Here is a 20,899-nt window from a genome sequence, read left to right on the forward strand (position 1 = left end):
CTTGCTACTCTTTTTTCAAATGTCTTTTTACTGTTTTATTTCATTACTTACCTACACACACACACACATACTTTTTTTTCGCACCATTGGTTAGAGCCTGTAAGTAAGCATTTCACTGTAAGGTCTACACCTGTTGTATTCGGTGCACGTGACAAATAAACTTTGATTTAATTTGATTATATTGAGTCACAAGTTCAATTTGGGCTCCAGATCCTCAGGGTCAACATTTCATGACCTAGAGAACAGCATGAGCTTGGTTTTACTTGTATTTAACAATAATTTAAGTGATTTCTGAAGTTAATCAAAGTCATGCTGAAGTACACGAATGGCCTGCTGGACTGAGGTGGCACAGGAACACAACACTGTGTCATCTGCATAGAGATGAATGTTACAAGTATGAACAGTGTTTCCTATGTCATTAAAATACAAAGCGAACAATAATGGACCTAAAATAGAACCCTGAGGAACACCTTTTTGTATCTCAAGGTATTCAGATTTAACCCCATCTATTAAGATGGCCTGAGTTCTGTCGCTAAGATAATTATATTTATATCTATATATACTGCTAGCGGTCATCAGCTAACCTTTAGCTCGGAAAACTCTCGCCAGTTTGCACAACGCGATTCTAACCAGAGCATACCGGACCTCCACCGCACACTCTGAACCTTTTCACCTGGATCATCGCAGCTGGCTAGCTGCAATCCGAGTGTCTACTCCTGGCTAACGTCTCTGTCCTAGCTAGTAGTCAGCTAACCACTGCTAGGGGTCATCAGCTAACCTTTAGCTCGGGAAAACACTCGCCAATTTGCACAACGCGATTCTAACCAGAGCATACAGGACCTATTTTCTCTCCATATCCCTGCATTCCCACCGCAAGCTCTAAACCTTTTCACCTGGATCATCGCAGCTAGCTAGCTGCAATCCAAGTGTCTACTCCTGGCTAACGTCTCTTTCCCGAAGCAAGCACCAACTAGCCTGGAGCTAGCCCATGCTAGGCCTCACCCGGCTAGCTGAAGAGTTCCATCAGCCACTCCTGGGCTACAATACCTATTCTGCCAATTGGTCTGGACCCATTTTACTGCCGGTGCAGAGCCCCGGCGGTCCTTCACAACTGGACTACCAACGTAATCTGCCCGAGGGGGTTATTCAACTGACCCCTCCGTCGCAACGTCCCCTGAATGCCCATCTGCTAGCCTGCTAGCCGTGGCCCGCTAGCTGTCCAGAGCATATTGGCTGTTAGCTGAATAGGTCCATGGGACAATTTCTTGGGCCACTATACCTATTTTTGCCAATTGGACTGGTCCCCTTTACCACACGGAACCCTACTAATCCATCACGACTGGTCTAGCGACGTAAACGCATGAGGAGGCTATAAACAGCATTCCTCCATCGCGACATTGCGACGGAGGCCCTTCTGCTAGCTTGCTAGCCTCGGCCCGCTAGCTGTCTGAATCGCCTTGTCTCCAACCAGCCTCACTACTCACTGGACCCTTATGATCACTCCACTAAGCATGCCTCTCTCTAATGTCAATATGCCTTGTCCATTGCTGTTCTGGTTAGTGATTATTGGCTTATTTCACTGTAGAGCCTCCAGCCCTGCTCAATATACCTTATCCAACCCTTTAGTTCCACCTCTCACACATGTGAAGACATCACCTGATTTAAATGATGTTTCTAGAGACAATATCTCTCTCATCATCACTCAATACCTAGGTTTACCTCCACTGTATCCACATCCTACCATACCTTTGTCTGTACATTATGCTTTGAATCTACTCTACCGCACCCAGAAACCTGCTCCTTTTACTCTCTGTTCCGGACGTACTAGACGACCAGTTCTTATAGCCTGTTCCTCTGGCGATGTAGAGGTTAATCCAGGCCCTGCAGTGCCTAGCTCCACTCCTATTCCCCAGGTGCTCTCATTTGTTGACTTCACATTCATCTTCTGCACATCTACCATTCCAGTGTTTAATTGCTATATTGTAATGACTTCGCCACCGTGGCCTATTTATTGCCTTACCTCCCTTATCTCACCTCACCGTGGCCTATTTATTGCCTTACCTCCCTTATCTCACCTCACCGTGGCCTATTTATTGCCTTACCTCCCTTATCTCACCTCACCGTGGCCTATTTATTGCCTTACCTCCCTTATCTCACCTCACCGTGGCCTATTTATTGCCTTACCTCCCTTATCTCACCTCATTGGCACACAATGTATATATACTTTTTTTCTACTGTATTATTGACTGTATGTTTTGTTTATTCCATGTGTAACTCTGTGTTGTTGTATGTGTCGAACTGCTTTACTTTATCCTGGCCAGGTCACAGTTGTAAATGAGAACTTGTTCTCAACCAGCCTACATGGTTAAATAAATGTGAAATAATATATATATATATATTTTTTAATATCCCAGGCCTACTCTTGATCATTTCTTCAGCAAAATAGAATGATCAACAGTGTCGAACGCCTTTGACAGATCAATGAACAAGGCAGCACAGATCTTTATTAGCATCCAAGGCAATGACAAGATCATTAACAACTAGCGTGGTTGCTGTGGTAGCACTATTTTTTTTATTTTTTTTTATTTCATCTTTATTTAACCAGGTAGGCTAGTTGAGAACACCTTTATTTAACCAGGTAGGCTAGTTGAGAACACCTTTATTTAACCAGGTAGGCTAGTTGAGAACACCTTTATTTAACCAGGTAGGCTAGTTGAGAACAACTTTATTTAACCAGGTAGGCTAGTTGAGAACACCTTTATTTAACCAGGTAGGCTAGTTGAGAACACCTTTATTTAACCAGGTAGGCTAGTTGAGAACACCTTTATTTAACCAGGTAGGCTAGTTGAGAACACCTTTATTTAACCAGGTTGGCTAGTTGAGAACACCTTTATTTAACCAGGTAGGCTAGTTGAGAACACCTTTATTTAACCAGGTAGGCTAGTTGAGAACACCTTTATTTAACCAGGTAGGCTAGTTGAGAACACCTTTATTTAACCAGGTAGGCTAGTTGAGAACACCTTTATTTAACCAGGTAGGCCAGTTGAGAACACCTTTATTTAACCAGGTAGGCTAGTTGAGAACACCTTTATTTAACCAGGTAGGCCAGTTGAGAACACCTTTATTTAACCAGGTAGGCCAGTTGAGAACACCTTTATTTAACCAGGTAGGCTAGTTGAGAACACCTTTATTTAACCAGGTAGGCCAGTTGAGAACACCTTTATTTAACCAGGTAGGCTAGTTGAGAACACCTTTATTTAACCAGGTAGGCTAGTTGAGAACACCTTTATTTAACCAGGTAGGCTAGTTGAGAACACCTTTATTTAACCAGGTAGGCCAGTTGAGAACACCTTTATTTAACCAGGTAGGCTAGTTGAGAACACCCTTATTTAACCAGGTAGGCCAGTTGAGAACACCTTTATTTAACCAGGTAGGCTAGTTGAGAACACCTTTATTTAACCAGGTAGGCTAGTTGAGAACACCTTTATTTAACCAGGTAGGCCAGTTGAGAACACCTTTATTTAACCAGGTAGGCTAGTTGAGAACACCTTTATTTAACCAGGTAGGCCAGTTGAGAACACCTTTATTTAACCAGGTAGGCCAGTTGAGAACACCTTTATTTAACCAGGTAGGCTAGTTGAGAACACCTTTATTTAACCAGGTAGGCCAGTTGAGAACACCTTTATTTAACCAGGTAGGCTAGTTGAGAACACCTTTATTTAACCAGGTAGGCTAGTTGAGAACACCTTTATTTAACCAGGTAGGCTAGTTGAGAACACCTTTATTTAACCAGGTAGGCCAGTTGAGAACACCTTTATTTAACCAGGTAGGCTAGTTGAGAACACCCTTATTTAACCAGGTAGGCTACTTGAGAACACCTTTATTTAACCAGGTAGGCTAGTTGAGAACACCTTTATTTAACCAGGTAGGCTAGTTGAGAACACCTTTATTTAACCAGGTAGGCTAGTTGAGAACACCTTTATTTAACCAGTTAGGCTAGTTGAGAACACCTTTATTTAACCAGGTAGGCTAGTTGAGAACACCTTTATTTAACCAGGTAGGCTAGTTGAGAATACCTTTATTTAACCAGGTAGGCTAGTTGAGAACAAGTTCTCATTTGCAACTGCGACCTGGCCAAGATAAAGCATAGCAGTGTGAACAGACAACACAGAGTTACACATGGAGTAAACAATTAACAAGTCAATAACACAGTAGAGAAAAAAAAGGGGGGTAGTCTATATACAATGTGTGCAAAAGGCATGAGGTAGGCGAATAATTACAATATTGCAGATTAACACTGGAGTGATAAATGATCAGATGGTCATGTACAGGTAGAGATATTGGTGTGCAAAAGAGCAGAAAAGTAAATAAATAAAACAGTATGGGGATGAGGTAGGTGAAAATGGGTGGGCTATTTACCAATAGACTATGTACAGCTGCAGCGATCGGTTAGCTGCTCAGATAGCTGATGTTTGAAGTTGGTGAGGGAGATAAAAGTCTCCAGCTTCAGCGATTTTTGCAATTCGTTCCAGTCACAGGCAGCAGAGTACTGGAACGAAAGGCGGCCAAATGAGGTGTTGGCTTTAGGGATGATCAATGAGATACACCTGCTGGAGCGCGTGCTACGGATGGGTGTTGCCATCGTGACCAGTGAACTAAGATAAGGCGGAGCTTTACCTAGCATGGACTTGTAGATGACCTGGAGCCAGTGGGTCTGGCGACGAATATGTAGCGAGGGCCAGCCGACTAGAGCATACAAGTCGCAGTGGTGGGTGGTATAAGGTGCTTTAGTGACAAAACGGATGGCACTGTGATAGACTGCATCCAGTTTGCTGAGTAGAGTGTTGGAAGCCAATTTGTAGATGACATCGCCGAAGTCGAGGATCGGTAGGATAGTCAGTTTTACTAGGGTAAGCTTGACGGCGTGAGTGAAGGAGGCTTTGTTGCGGAATAGAAAGCCGACTCTTGATTTGATTTTCGATTGGAGATGTTTGATATGAGTCTGGAAGGAGAGTTTGCAGTCTAGCCAGACACCTAGGTACTTATAGATGTCCACATATTCAAGGTCGGAACCATCCAGGGTGGTGATGCTAGTCGGGCATGCGGGTGCAGGCAGCGATCGGTTGAAAAGCATGCATTTGGTTTTACTAGCGTTTAAGAGCAGTTGGAGGCCACGGAAGGAGTGTTGTATGGCATTGAAGCTCGTTTGGAGGTTAGATAGCACAGTGTCCAATGACGGGCCGAAAGTATATAGAATGGTGTCGTCTGCGTAGAGGTGGATCAGGGAATCGCCCGCAGCAAGAGCAACATCATTGATATATACAGAGAAAAGAGTCGGCCCGAGAATTGAACCCTGTGGCACCCCCATAGAGACTGCCAGAGGACCGGACAGCATGCCCTCCGATTTGACACACTGAACTCTGTCTGCAAAGTAATTGGTGAACCAGGCAAGGCAGTCATCCGAAAAACCGAGGCTACTAAGTCTGCCGATAAGAATATGGTGATTGACAGAGTCGAAGGCCTTGGCAAGGTCGATGAAGACGGCTGCACAGTACTGTCTTTTATCGATGGCGGTTATGATATCGTTTAGTACCTTGAGTGTGGCTGAGGTGCACCCGTGACCGGCTCGGAAACCAGATTGCACAGCGGAGAAGGTACGGTGGAATTCGAGATGGTCAGTGACCTGTTTGTTGACTTGGCTTTCGAAGACCTTAGATAGGCAGGGCAGGATGGATATAGGTCTGTAACAGTTTGGGTCCAGGGTGTCTCCCCCTTTGAAGAGGGGGATGACTGCGGCAGCTTTCCAATCCTTGGGGATCTCGGACGATATGAAAGAGAGGTTGAACAGGCTGGTAATAGGGGTTGCGACAATGGCGGCGGATAGTTTCAGAAATAGAGGGTCCAGATTGTCAAGCCCAGCTGATTTGTACGGGTCCAGGTTTTGGAGCTCTTTCAGAACATCTGCTATCTGGATTTGGGTAAAGGAGAACCTGGAGAGGCTTGGGCGAGGAGCTGCGGGGGCGGAGCTGTTGGCCGAGGTTGGAGAAGCCAGGCGGAAGGCATGGCCAGCCATTGAGAAATGCTTATTGAAGTTTTCGATAATCATGGATTTATCGGTGGTGACCGTGTTACCTAGCCTCAGTGCAGTGGGCAGCTGGGAGGAGGTGCTCTTGTTCTCCATGGACTTCACAGTGTCCCAGAACTTTTTGGAGTTGGAGCTACAGGATGCAAACTTCTGCCTGAAGAAGCTGGCCTTAGCTTTCCTGACTGACTGCGTGTATTGGTTCCTGACTTCCCTGAACAGTTGCATATCACGGGGACTATTCGATGCTATTGCAGTCCGCCACAGGATGTTTTTGTGCTGGTCGAGGGCAGTCAGGTCTGGAGTGAACCAAGGGCTGTATCTGTTCTTGGTTCTGCATTTTTTGAATGGAGCATGCTTATCTAAAATGGAGAGGAAGTTACTTTTAAATAATGACCAGGCATCCTCAACTGACGGGATGAGGTCAATGTCCTTCCAGGATACCCGGGCCAGGTCGATTAGGAAGGCCTGCTCACAGAAGTGTTTTAGGGAGCGTTTGACAGTGATGAGGGGTGGTCGTTTGACTGCGGCTCCGTAGCGGATACAGGCAATGAGGCAGTGATCGCTGAGATCCTGGTTGAAGACAGCGGAGGTGTATTTGGAGGGCCAGTTGGTCAGGATGACGTCTATGAGGGTGCCCTTGTTTACAGAGTTAGGGTTGTACCTGGTGGGTTCCTTGATGATTTGTGTGAGATTGAGGGCATCTAGCTTAGATTGTAGGACTGCCGGGGTGTTAAGCATATCCCAGTTTAGGTCACCTAACAGAACAAACTCTGAAGCTAGATGGGGGGCGATCAATTCACAAATGGTGTCCAGGGCACAGCTGGGAGCTGAGGGGGGTCGGTAGCAGGCGGCAACAGTGAGAGACTTATTTCTGGAGAGAGTCATTTTCAAAATTAGTAGTTCGAACTGTTTGGGTATGGACCTGGAAAGTATGACATTACTTTGTAGGCTATCTCTGCAGTAGACTGCAACTCCTCCCCCTTTGGCAGTTCTATCTTGACGGAAGATGTTATAGTTGGGTATGGAAATCTCTGAATTTTTGGTGGCCTTCCTGAGCCAGGATTCAGACACAGCAAGGACATCAGGGTTAGCAGAGTGTGCTAAAGCAGTGAGTAAAAGAAACTTAGGGAGGAGGCTTCTGATGTTGACATGCATGAAACCAAGGCTTTTTCGATCACAGAAGTCAACAAATGAGGGTGCCTGGGGACATGCAGGGCCTGAGTTTACCTCCACATCACCCGCGGAACAGAGAAGGAGTAGTATGAGGGTGCGGCTAAAGGCTATCAAAACTGGTCGCCTAGAGCGTTGGGGACAGAGAATAAGAGGAGCAGGTTTCTGGGCATGGTAGAATATATTCAGGGCATAATGCGCAGACAGGGGTATGGAGGGGTGCGGGTACAGCGGAGGTAAGCCCAGGCCCCGGGTGATGATGAGAGAGGTTGTATCTCTGGACATGCTGGTTGTAATGGGTGAGGTCACCGCATGTGTGGGAGGTGGGACAAAGGAGTTATCAGGGGTATGAAGAGTGGAACTAGGGGGTCCATTGTGAACTAAAACAATGATAACTAACCTGAACAACAGTATACAAGGCCTATTGACATTTGAGAGAGACATACAGCAAGGCATACAGTAATCACAGGTGTTGAATTGGGAAAGCTAGGTAAAACAGTAGGTTAGACAACAACAGCTAATCAGCTGGCACGACAACAGCAGGTAAAATGGCGTTGACTGGGCAACGGGGCCAACAGATAAAACAAACAAGCAGAATGGAGTACCGTGATTAATGGACAGTCCAGCGTGCATCAGCTATGTGGCCAAGAGATCAGTGTCCAGGGGGCAGCGGTGGATGGGGAAGGGAAGCTGGACTGGCGAGTGTTATCCAGGTAAAAAAAAACTAACAATGACTAAATAGCTTGTAGCTAGTTAGCTGGTTAACTTCTGGAGGTTCTTGAGTGTGTTCTAAAAAATAAAAAATAATAGCGATTCCGTATCACATTGGGTGAGGCAGGTTTCCGGAAGGTATAAACAAATTAAAAATCAAAAAGAGATAGAAAGTAAATATGGGTGTATGGGACGCGGCGATGCAGACGGTTAGCAGGCCTGTGCTAGCAAGCTAACAGTTCGTAGATAGCTAGATAGCTAGTTGTGAAGATCCAGCTGAAAATTTTTCCATTTGCGGTGGGAATCTGGGGAAGAATCCGGGGATGAAAAAATAAATAGGTCCGTTATGCTCTGGTTAGAGTCGCGTTGTTCGAACTGGCGAGAGCTTTCCGGGCTGAAGGTTAGCTGATGACCGGTTAGCTGAAGACCGCTAGCTTGGCTAGTGGTTAGCTGGCTAGCTTCAGTTGAGCTTCAGTTGAGGGGTTCCGGTTCCGAAGTAAATATAAATATAAATACTTTAGGAAAAATAGCTACATTGGGTGAGGCGGGTTGCAGGAGAGTATTTGGAAGCTTAGGTTTAGCAAAAAGTTTTTAAAGAGATATGCGAAGGAAAATATGTAAAAAACGAAAAAGATATATACAGGGGACACGACACGACAGGACGACTTACTGCTACGCCATCTTGGATTTACTATGCCCAAGCCTAAACCCTGATTGGTTTATATTAAGAATAGAATTATCAGATAAAAAGGAACAAAGTTGTACATTAACCAAAGATTCTAAAATCTTAGCTAAACAAGAGAGTCTTTAAACGTGGGCGATAGTTGACAAGATCATTTGTATTCCCACCCTTGGGGAGTGGCAGCACATATAGGGATTTCCATGCTTTTGGAGTACTTCCTGATAACAATGTTAAATAAAAAATGTGGGCCACTGAGCCAGCAATAAGGGGTGCTGCACGCTTAAGCAGACCAGGGTCCAAATGATCAGCCCCTGTGGATTTGTTTTTGTCTAATGTTAACAAAGCCTCCAGGACTTCTTTATCAGTGAATTTCGGAAAACTCCTGACCAGCATTTTCAGTATCATTCAATAGATTTTCACCGGCGACATCCAAACGACTCTTTTCAAGAGCTGGCTTTGAAATACCTTCAAATATAAAGCCTGCGGAGATAAAATGGTGATTAAATGCATTAATTATATCCATTTTGTCAGTAATAGGGCCAGAATCTGCATTAATTTATTGGGGGAGAGAAGAGGAGCCACAACCCTTCAGTGATTTAAAAGCTTTCCAGAATTTAGCTGGTTTCTCTGTACATTCAGATAGTGTATTAACATAATAATCTGATTTAACTTTTTTAGCTAGTTTTACATGCAGAATGCTCAATTGCCTAAAAGACTGCCAGTCTGTGAATATAGCTTTGGCCCAGGCAGCATCTCTGTTGTGTATGATTTCAGATAGCTTTGGCCCAGGCAGCATCTCTGTTGTGTATGATTTCAGATAGCTTTGGCCCAGGCAGCATCTCTGTTGTGTATGATTTCAGATAGCTTTGGCCCAGGCAGCATCTCTGTTGTGTATGATTTCAGATAGCTTTGGCCCAGGCAGCATCTCTGTTGTGTATGATTTCAGATAGATTTGGCCCTGGCAGCATCTCTGTTGTGTATGATTTCAGATAGCTTTGGCCCAGGCAGCATCTCTGTTGTGTATGATTTCAGATAGATTTGGCCCTGGCAGCATCTCTGTTGTGTATGATTTCAGAAAGCTTTGGCCCAGGCAGCATCTCATCCCGTTAGCTGTCTTACCGGATGCTCTCAGAATAGACAATCGGACAATTTATTTATTTTTATTATTATTATGTTTCTTCTTGGGCCTCTATAACTATATCTATTGTTTTTATTTTTTTGTTGTTGTGTGATTTGGACTAATCCCCTCTACAACACGGAACCCCACTAATCTACTGACGGAACGCAAGAGGTGGCTAACAACAGACCTCCATCCTATGCTAGCTTGCTACCGATGTCCTGGCTAGCTGTCTAAATCGCCGTGACCCCCAAACCAACCTCTCCACTCCCTGGACCCTTTTGATCACTCGACTAAGGATGCCTCTCCTTAATGTCAATATGTCCATTGCTGTTCTGGTTAGTGTTTATTGGCTTATTTCACTGTAGAGCCTCTAGTCCTGCTCACTATACCTTATCCAACTTATTAGTTCCACCACCCACACATGCAATGACATCTCCTGGTTTCAATGATGTTTCTAGAGACAATATCTCTCTCTTCATCACTCAATACCTAGGTTTACCTCCACTGTACTCACATCCTACCATACCTTTGTCTGTACATTATACCTTGATGCTATTTTATCGCCCCCAGAAACCTCCTTTTACTCTCTGTTCCAGACGTTCTAGACGACCAATTCTTATTGCTTTTAGCCGTACCCTTATTCTTCTCCTCCTATGTTCCTCTGGCGATGTAGAGGTGAATCCAGGCCCTGCAGTGCCTAGCTCCACTCCTATTCCCCAGGCGCTCTCTTTTGATGACTTCTGTAACCGTAATAGCCTTGGTTTCATGCATGTTAACATTAGAAGCCTCCTCCCTAAGTTTGTTCTTTTCACTGCTTTAGCACACTCTGCCAACCCGGATGTTCTAGCTGTGTCTGAATCCTGGCTTAGGAAGACCACCAAAAATTCAGAAATTTTAATTCCAAACTACAACATTTTCAGACAAGATAGAACTGCTAAAGGGGGCGGTGTTGCAATCTACTGCAAAGATAGCCTGCAGAGTTCTGTCCTACTATCCAGGTCTGTACCCAAACAATTTGAACTTCTACTTTTAAAAATCCACCTCTCTAAAAACAAGTCTCTCACCGTTGCCGCCTGCTATAGACCACCCTCTGCTCCCAGCTGTGCTCTGGACACCATATGTGAACTGATTGCCCCCATCTATCTTCAGAGCTCGTGCTGCTAGGCGACCTAAACTGGAACATGCTTAACACCCCAGCCATCCTACAATCTAAACTTGATGCCCTCAATCTCACACAAATTATCAATGAACCTACCAGGTACCCCCAAAGCCTTAAACACGGGCACCCTCATAGATATCATCCTAACCAACTTCCCCTCTAAATACACCTCTGCTGTCTTCAACCAAGATCTCAGCGATCACTGCCTCATTGCCTGCATCCGTAATGGGTCAGCGGTCAAACGACCTCCACTCATCACTGTAAAACGCTCCCTGAAACACTTCAGCGAGCAGGCCTTTCTAATCGACCTGGCCGGGGTGTCCTGGAAGGATATTGATCTCATCCCGTCAGTAGAGGATGCCTGGATATTTTTAAAAATGCCTTCCTAACAATGTTAAATAAACATGCCCCATTCAAGAAAATTAGAACCAGGAACAGATATAGCCCTTGGTTCTCCCCAGACCTGACTGCCCTTAACCAACACAAAAACATCCTATGGCGTACTGCATTAGCATCCAACAGCCCCCGTGATATGCAGCTGTTCAGGGAAGCTAGAAACCGTTATACACAGGCAGTTAGAAAAGCCAAGGCTAGCTTTTTCAAGCAGAAATTTGCTTCCTGCAACACTAACTCTAAAAAGTTCTGGGACACTGTAAAGTCCATGGAGAATAAGAACACCTCCTCCCAGCTGCCCACTGCACTGAAGATAGGAAACACTGTCACCACTGATAAATCCACCATAATTGAGAATTTCAATAAGCATTTTTCTACGGCTGGCCATGCTTTCCACCTGGCAACTCCTACCCGGTCAACAGCACTGCACCCCCAACAGCAACTCGCCCAAGCCTTCCCCATTTCTCCTTCTCCCAAATCCATTCAGCTGAAGTTCTGAAAGAGCTGAAAAATCTGGACCCCTACAAATCAGCCGGGCTAGACAATCTGGACCCTTTCTTTCTAAAATTATCTGCCGAAATTGTTGCCACCCCTATTACTAGCCTGTTCAACCTCTCTTTCGTGTCATCTGAGATTCCCAAAGATTGGAAAGCAGCTGCGGTCATCCCCCTCTTCAAAGGGGGGACACTCTTGACCCAAACTGCTACAGACCTATATCTATCCTACCATGCCTTTCTAAGGTCTTCGAAAGCCAAGTCAACAAACAGATTACCGACCAATTCGAATCTCACCATACCTTCTCTGCTATGCAATCTGGTTTCAGAGCTGGTCATGGGTGCACCTCAGCCACGCTCAAGGTCCTAAACGATATCTTAACCGCCATCGATAAGAAACATTACTGTGCAGCCGTATTCATTGATCTGGCCAAGGCTTTCGACTCTGTCAACCACCACATCCTCATCGACAGACTCGACAGCCTTGGTTTCTCAAATGATTGCCTCGCCTGGTTCACCAACTACTTCTCTGATAGAGTTCAGTGTGTCAAATCGGAGGGTCTGCTGTCCGGACCTCTGGCAGTCTCTATGGGGGTGCCACAGGGTTCAATTCTTGGACCGACTCTCTTCTCTGTATACATCAATGAGGTCGCTCTTGCTGCTGGTGAGTCTCTGATCCACCTCTACGCAGACGACACCATTCTGTATACTTCCGGCCCTTCTTTGGACACTGTGTTAACAACCCTCCAGGCAAGCTTCAATGCCATACAACTCTCCTTCCGTGGCCTCCAATTGCTCTTAAATACAAGTAAAACTAAATGCATGCTCTTCAACCGATCGCTACCTGCACCTACCCGCCTGTCCAACATCACTACTCTGGACGGCTCTGACTTAGAATACGTGGACAACTACAAATACTTAGGTGTCTGGTTAGACTGTAAACTCTCCTTCCAGACCCATATCAAACATCTCCAATCCAAAGTTAAATCTAGAATTGGCTTCCTATTTCGCAACAAAGCATCCTTCACTCATGCTGCCAAACATACCCTTGTAAAATTGACCATCCTACCAATCCTCGACTTTGGCGATGTCATTTACAAAATAGCCTCCAATACCCTACTCAACAAATTGGATGCAGTCTATCACAGTGCTATCCGTTTTGTCACCAAAGCCCCATATACTACCCACCATTGCGACCTGTACGCTCTCGTTGGCTGGCCCTCGCTTCATACTCGTCGCCAAACCCACTGGCTCCATGTCATCTACAAGACCCTGCTAGGTAAAGTCCCCCTTATCTCAGCTCGCTGGTCACCATAGCATCTCCCACCTGTAGCACACGCTCCAGCAGGTATATCTCTCTAGTCACCCCAAAACCAATTCTTTCTTTGGCCGCCTCTCCTTCCAGTTCTCTGCTGCCAATGACTGGAACGAACTACAAAAATCTCTTAAATTGGAAACACTTATCTCCCTCACTAGCTTTAAGCACCAACTGTCAGAGCATCTTACAGATTACTGCACCTGTACATAGCCCACCTATAATTTAGCCCAAACAACTACCTCTTTCCCAACTGTATTTAATTTATTTATTTATTTTGCTCCTTTGCACCCCATTATTTTTATTTCTACTTTGCACATTCTTCCATTGCAATACTACCATTCCAGTGTTTTACTTGCTATATTGTATTTACTTTGCCACCATGGCCTTTTTTGCCTTTACCTCCCTTCTCACCTAATTTGCTCACATTGTATATAGACTTGTTTTTTTTACTGTATTATTGACTGTATGTTTGTTTTACTCCATGTGTAACTCTGTGTCGTTGTATGTGTCGAACTGCTTTTGCTTTATCTTGGCCAGGTCGCTGTTGTAAATGAGAACTTGTTCTCAACTTGCTTACCTGGTTAAATAAAGGTGAAATAAATCAAATAAAAAAAAAATCTCTGTTGTGTATGATTTCAGATAGCTTTGGCCCAGGCAGCATCTCTGTTGTGTATGATTTCAGATAGCTTTGGCCCAGGCAGCATCTCTGTTGTGTATGATTTCAGATAGCTTTGGCCCAGGCAGCATCTCTGTTGTGTATGATTTCAGATAGCTTTGGCCCAGGCAGCATCTCTGTTGTGTATGATTTCAGATAGCTTTGGCCCAGGCAGCATCTCTGTTGTGTATGATTTCAGATAGCTTTGGCCCAGGCAGCATCTCTGTTGTGTATGATTTCAGATAGCTTTGGCCCAGGCAGCATCTCTGTTGTGTATGATTTCAGATAGCTTTGGCCCAGGCAGCATCTCTGTTGTGTATGATTTCAGATAGCTTTGGCCCAGGCAGCATCTCTGTTGTGTATGATTTCAGATAGCTTTGGCCCAGGCAGCATCTCTGTTGTGTATGATTTCAGATAGCTTTGGCCCAGGTAGCATCTCTGTTGTGTATGATTTCAGATAGCTTTGGCCCAGGCAGCATCTCTGTTGTGTATGATTTCAGATAGCTTTGGCCCAGGCAGCATCTCTGTTGTGTATGATTTCAGATAGCTTTGGCCCAGGCAGCATCTCTGTTGTGTATGATTTCAGATAGCTTTGGCCCAGGCAGCATCTCTGTTGTGTATGATTTCAGATAGCTTTGGCCCAGGCTGCATCTCTGTTGTGTATGAGGAAGAGGTCCAGCAGCATGGTCTCCAAGAGGCTGCGGTAGTCAAAGGTGAAGAAGAGGACGGTGAAGAGAGTACTGTGATGTACTGATATGTGAGGCTTACTGTAGGAGGAACGAAGACGCTTCAGACCTGCCACTGTTATCATCAACGCACCAAACCTGGGGAGGAGAGAGGGGGATTGGGGGGGATTGGGGGTGATTGGGGAGGAGAGAGGGGGATTGGGGGGGATTGAGGGGGATTGGGGGGGCAGGGGTAGATGAAAAGAGAGATAAAGAACAGGACATTATAAGACTCCTGCTACTCAAACTAGTTGGTTAAGATGAGGCAAATCCAAAATACAACCTAATTTTTTACATTTTTTTTATTTCACCTTTATTTAACCAGGTAGGCTAGTTGAGAACACCTTTATTTAACCAGGTAGGCTAGTTGAGAACAAGTTCTCATTTGCAACTGCGACCTGGCCAAGATAAAGCATAGCAGTGTGAACAGACAACACAGAGTTACACATTGAGTAAACAATTAACAAGTCAATTACACAGTAGAAAAAAAAGAGAGTCTATATACATTGTGTGCAAAAGGCATGAAGAGGTAGGCGAATAATTACAATTTTGCAGATTAAAGTACCATACAGTACCAGTCAAAAGTTTGGACACACCTACTCATTCCAGGGTTTTTCTTTATTTGTACTATTTTCTACATTGTAGAATAATAGTGAAGACATCAGAACTACGAAATAACACAATTGGAATCATTTGACTCCTTCTAGAATAGGCCTGGCCACTTTGTGGAAGACGGAATTCACCTGGGTGAAAATGGCTCCCGGCTGTCGTCATCAAACATTGGAAAGGTTCTTGGTTCTTCTTCTTAAATTGATGCGAGAACAATATGAGCTTTTAGCGTTACATGTAAGTCCGTTTTTACCATGTCCTCTTTGGTCACTATGTGAGTTCCACATGTTGTATCTGAAAGTGGTGACATGCCAAATGGTGCTAACCGGAGAAATGTCATTGATATTCCTACTTTGTTTACTTTTCCTAATTGGTATAATCTAATCTTTGAGTCTCCTGTTGTTCTGAAATCTCAAAGTATTTTAAATGCAGAAAAGGTTTGATTATTTTTTTTTGTTCATCTTAACATTCGTAGTTTATTATTACATTTACATTTACATTACATTTACATTTACATTACATTTACATTTACATTACATTTACATTTACATTACATTTACATTTACATTACATTTACATTTACATTACATTTAAGTCATTTAGCAGACGCTCTTATCCAGAGTGACTTACAAATTGGTGCTTTCACCTTATGACATCCAGTGGAACAGCCACTTTACAATAGTGCATCTAAGTCTTTTAAGGGGGGTGAGAAGGATTACTTTATCCTATCCTAGGTATTCCTTAAAGAGGTGGGGTTTCAGGTGTCTCCAGAAGGTGGTGATTGACTCCGCTGTCCTGGCGTCGTGAGGGAGTTTGTTCCACCATTGGGGGCCAGAGCAGCGAACAGTTTTGACTGGGCTGAGCGGGAACTGTACTTCCTCAGTGGTAGGGAGGCGAGCAGGCCAGAGGTGGATGAACGCAGTGCCCTTGTTTGGGTGTAGGGCCTGATCAGAGCCTGGAGGTACTGAGGTGCCGTTCCCCTCACAGCTCCGTAGGCAAGCACCATGGTCTTGTAGCGGATGCGAGCTTCAACTGGAAGCCAGTGGAGAGAGCGGAGGAGCGGGGTGACGTGAGAGAACTTGGGAAGGTTGAACACCAGACGGGCTGCGGCGTTCTGGATGAGTTGTAGGGTTTAATGGCACAGGCAGGAGCCCAGCCAACAGCGAGTTGCAGTAATCCAGACGGGAGATGACAAGTGCCTGGATTAGGACCTGCGCCGCTTCCTGTGTGAGGCAGGGTCGTACTCTGCGGATGTTGTAGAGCATGAACCTACAGGAACGGGCCACCGCCTTGATGTTAGTTGAGAACGACAGGGTGTTGTCCAGGATCACGCCAAGGTTCTTAGCGCTCTGGGAGGAGGACACGATGGAGTTGTCAACCGTGATGGCGAGATCATGGAACGGGCAGTCCTTCCCCGGGAGGAAGAGCAGCTCCGTCTTGCCGAGGTTCAGCTTGAGGTGGTGATCCGTCATCCACACTGATATGTCTGCCAGACATGCAGAGATGCGATTCGCCACCTGGTCATCAGAGGGGGGAAAGGAGAAGATTAATTGTGTGTCGTCTGCATAGCAATGATAGGAGAGACCATGTGAGGTTATGACAGAGCCAAGTGACTTGGTGTATAGCGAGAATAGGAGAGGGCCTAGAACAGAGCCCTGGGGGACACCAGTGGTGAGAGCGCGTGGTGAGGAGACAGATTCTCGCCACGCCACCTGGTAGGAGCGACCTGTCAGGTAGGACGCAATCCAAGCATGGGCCGCGCCGGAGATGCCCAACTCGGAGAGGGTGGAGAGGAGGATCTGATGGTTCACAGTATCGAAGGCAGCCGATAGGTCTAGAAGGATGAGAGCAGAGGAGAGAGAGTTAGCTTTAGCAGTGCGGAGTGCCTCCGTGATACAGAGAAGAGCAGTCCCAGTTGAATGACTAGTCTTGAAACCTGACTGATTTGGATCAAGAAGGTCATTCTGAGAGAGATAGCGGGAGAGCTGGCCAAGGACGGCACGTTCAAGAGTTTTGGAGAGAAAAGAAAGAAGGGATACTGGTCTGTAGTTGTTGACATCGGAGGGATCGAGTGTAGGTTTTTTCAGAAGGGGTGCAACTCTCGCTCTCTTGAAGACGGGAGGGACGTAGCCAGCGGTCAGGGATGAGTTGATGAGCGAGGTGAGGTAAGGGAGAAGGTCACCGGAAATGGTCTGGAGAAGAGAGGAGGGGATAGGGTCAAGCGGGCAGGTTGTTGGGCGGCCGGCCGTCACAAGACGCGAGATGTCATCTGGAGAGAGAGGGGAGAAAGAGGTCAGAGCACAGGGTAGGGCAGTGTGAGCAGAACCAGCGGTGTCGTTTGACTTAGCAAACGAGGATCGGATGTCGTCGACCTTCTTTTCAAAATGGTTGACGAAGTCATCTGCAGAGAGGGAGGAGGGGGGAGGGGGAGGAGGATTCAGGAGGGAGGAGAAGGTGGCAAAGAGCTTCCTAGGGTTAGAGGCAGATGCTTGGAATTTAGAGTGGTAGAAAGTGGCTTTAGCAGCAGAGACAGAGGAGGAAAATGTAGAGAGGAGGGAGTGAAAGGATGCCAGGTCCGCAGGGAGGCGGAGTTTTCCTCCATTTCCGCTCGGCTGCCCGGAGCCCTGTTCTGTGAGCTCGCAATGAGTCGTCGAGCCACGGAGCGGGAGGGGAGGACCGAGCCAGCCTGGAGGATAGGGGACATAGAGAGTCAAAGGATGCAGAAAGGGAGGAGAGGAGGGTTGAGGAGGCAGAATCAGGAGATAGGTTGGAGAAGGTTTGAGCAGAGGGAAGAGATGATAGGATGGAAGAGGAGAGAGTAGCGGGGGAGAGAGAGCGAAGGTTGGGACGGCGCGATACCATCCGAGTAGGGGCAGTGTGGGAAGTGTTGGATGAGAGCGAGAGGGAAAAGGATACAAGGTAGTGGTCGGAGACTTGGAGGGGAGTTGCAATGAGGTTAGTGGAAGAACAGCATCTAGTAAAGATGAGGTCGAGCGTATTGCCTGCCTTGTGAGTAGGGGGGGAAGGTGAGAGGGTGAGGTCAAAAGAGGAGAGGAGTGGAAAGAAGGAGGCAGAGAGGAATGAGTCAAAGGTAGACGTGGGGAGGTTAAAGTCGCCCAGAACTGTGAGAGGTGAGCCGTCCTCAGGAAAGGAGCTTATCAAGGCATCAAGCTCATTGATGAACTCTCCGAGGGAACCTGGAGGGCGATAAATGATAAGGATGTTAAGCTTGAAAGGGCTGGTAACTGTGACAGCATGGAATTCAAAGGAGGCGATAGACAGATGGGTAAGGGGAGAAAGAGAGAATGACCACTTGGGAGAGATGAGGATCCCGGTGCCACCACCCCGCTGACCAGAAGCTCTCGGGGTGTGCGAGAACACGTGGGCGGATGAAGATAGAGCAGTAGGAGTAGCGGTGTTGTCTGTGGTGATCCATGTTTCCGTCAGTGCCAAGAAGTCGAGGGACTGGAGGGAGGCATAGGCTGAGATGAACTCTGCCTTGTTGGCCGCAGATTATCTAAAATGAATAATGTCAATATATGGTTCTCTCAGGTAGACCCTAATATTTTTATTTTATCTGAGACCCGGTTAACTGATAAAACCCTGGATGGTTACAATGTGTTTAGGGCTGGTAGGAAAGGTAACGGTGGTGGTGTTCTATGGATGGTTACAGTGTGTTTAGGGCTGGTAGGAAAGGTAACGGTGGTGGTGTTTCTATGGATGGTTACAATGTGTTTAGGGCTGGTAGGAAAGGTAATGGCGGTAGTGTTTCTATGGATGGTTACAATGTGTTTAGGGCTGGTAGGAAAGGTAACGGTGGTGGTGTTTCTATGGATGGTTACAATGTGTTTAGGGCTGGTAGGAAAGGCAAACGTGGTGGTGTTTCTATGGATGGTTACAATGTGTTTTTAGGGCTGGTAGGAAAGGTAACGGTGGTGGTGTTTCTATGGATGGTCACAATGTGTTTAGGGCTGGTATTAAAGGTAACGGTGGTGGTGTTTCTATGGATGGTTACAATGTGTTTAGGGCTGGTAGGAAAGGTAACGGTGGTGGTGTTTCTATGGATGGTTACAATGTGTTTTTAGAGCTGGTAGGAAAGATAACGGTGGTGGTGTTTCTATGGATGGTTACAATGTGTTTTTAGGGCTGGTAGGAAAGGCAAACGTGGTGGTGTTTCTATGGATGGTTACAATGTGTTTTTAGGGCTGGTAGGAAAGGTAACGGTGGTGGTGTTTCTATGGATGGTTACAATGTGTTTAGGGCTGGTAGGAAAGGCAACGGTGGTGGTGTTTCTATGGATGGTCACAATGTGTTTAGGGCTGGTAGGAAAGGCAAACGTGGTGGTGTTTCTATGGATGGTTACAATGTGTTTTTAGGGCTGGTAGGAAAGGTAACGGTGGTGGTGTTTCTATGGATGGTCACAATGTGTTTAGGGCTGGTATTAAAGGTAACGGTGGTGGTGTTTCTATGGATGGTTACAATGTGTTTAGGGCTGGTAGGAAAGGTAACGGTGGTGGTGTTTCTATGGATGGTTACAATGTGTTTTTAGAGCTGGTAGGAAAGATAACGGTGGTGGTGTTTCTATGGATGGTTACAATGTGTTTTTAGGGCTGGTAGGAAAGGCAAACGTGGTGGTGTTTCTATGGATGGTTACAATGTGTTTTTAGGGCTGGTAGGAAAGGTAACGGTGGTGGTGTTTCTATGGATGGTTACAATGTGTTTAGGGCTGGTAGGAAAGGCAACGGTGGTGGTGTTTCTATGGATGGTTACAATGTGTTTTTAGGGCTGGTAGGAAAGGCAACGGTGGTGGTGTTGCTATTTACACAAGGAATCTTCTTTCTGTGTCTCTGTGAAAGGCCACCTCCAGTCTTAAACTATTTGAATGGTTGCCTTTAAGTCTCCATTTGGGTTCAAACTCCAAAATAACGGTTATATAAATATATTGTCCGCCCTCCGCCAAGAATTGTGTACCGAACGAACTCGTTGATTTAATTGCCATTTTTATTCCCCCAGAGGTGTTGATCGCTGGAGATTTTAATTTTGCATGGGGAACGCAGGATGTGTCTTCAGCGAGGTGACCAAGAATCTTACCCTGACATCTGAGACCTATTCATTAGGGCACACAGCACACAAAAAGTCCTCACAGGAATAGTAAGTTGTGTGTGTGTGTGTGTGTGTGTGTGTGTGTGTGTGTGTGTGTGTGTGTGTGTGTGTGCGCACCTGCAAAAAATATAGCTCAGATGTGCACGCGCCTTTTGAATTTTGTGTTTCCGTCCCTTACAATCAAAGTATGCCTGTAACACAATGCACTGCTTTATAAATTAAAAAATATTTATTTTGGGATCAAATTTGAGCATATTCAAAAATTGTGATTAATCACGATTAACTACAGAAAAGCATGCGATTAATGGTGATTAATTATGTTAATCTTTTGACAATCGTAGTAACAACTTGCGCAATGATGTGCATTTTTATAGGGTGATTATAGGTTAGGCGATCAGAAAAGAATGCCTCAATATTTGCAGCCCTAGGTGATATCTCTCCAGAAGTTGATCGTCTTCGGTTAAGGTAAGATTATAATGAAGGATCAGAGAAAGCTGAAGAGCGCTGCATTTCTTTCGATCCTGTCAGTTACCTTTAGCGTCTATCGATGAAGGTATCATCTCCACGGGTGACTTTTGTTACGAGCCCCAACGCTCGGGTTGCGGTATGTTTTTTATTTTTTATGCTTGCGTCATGTCCTTTCATATCAGCGAGAAATTACTACACACCTTATTA

Source organism: Oncorhynchus nerka, linkage group LG12 (genome assembly GCF_034236695.1).
Source record: "Oncorhynchus nerka isolate Pitt River linkage group LG12, Oner_Uvic_2.0, whole genome shotgun sequence".
Lineage (NCBI taxonomy): Eukaryota > Metazoa > Chordata > Actinopteri > Salmoniformes > Salmonidae > Oncorhynchus > Oncorhynchus nerka.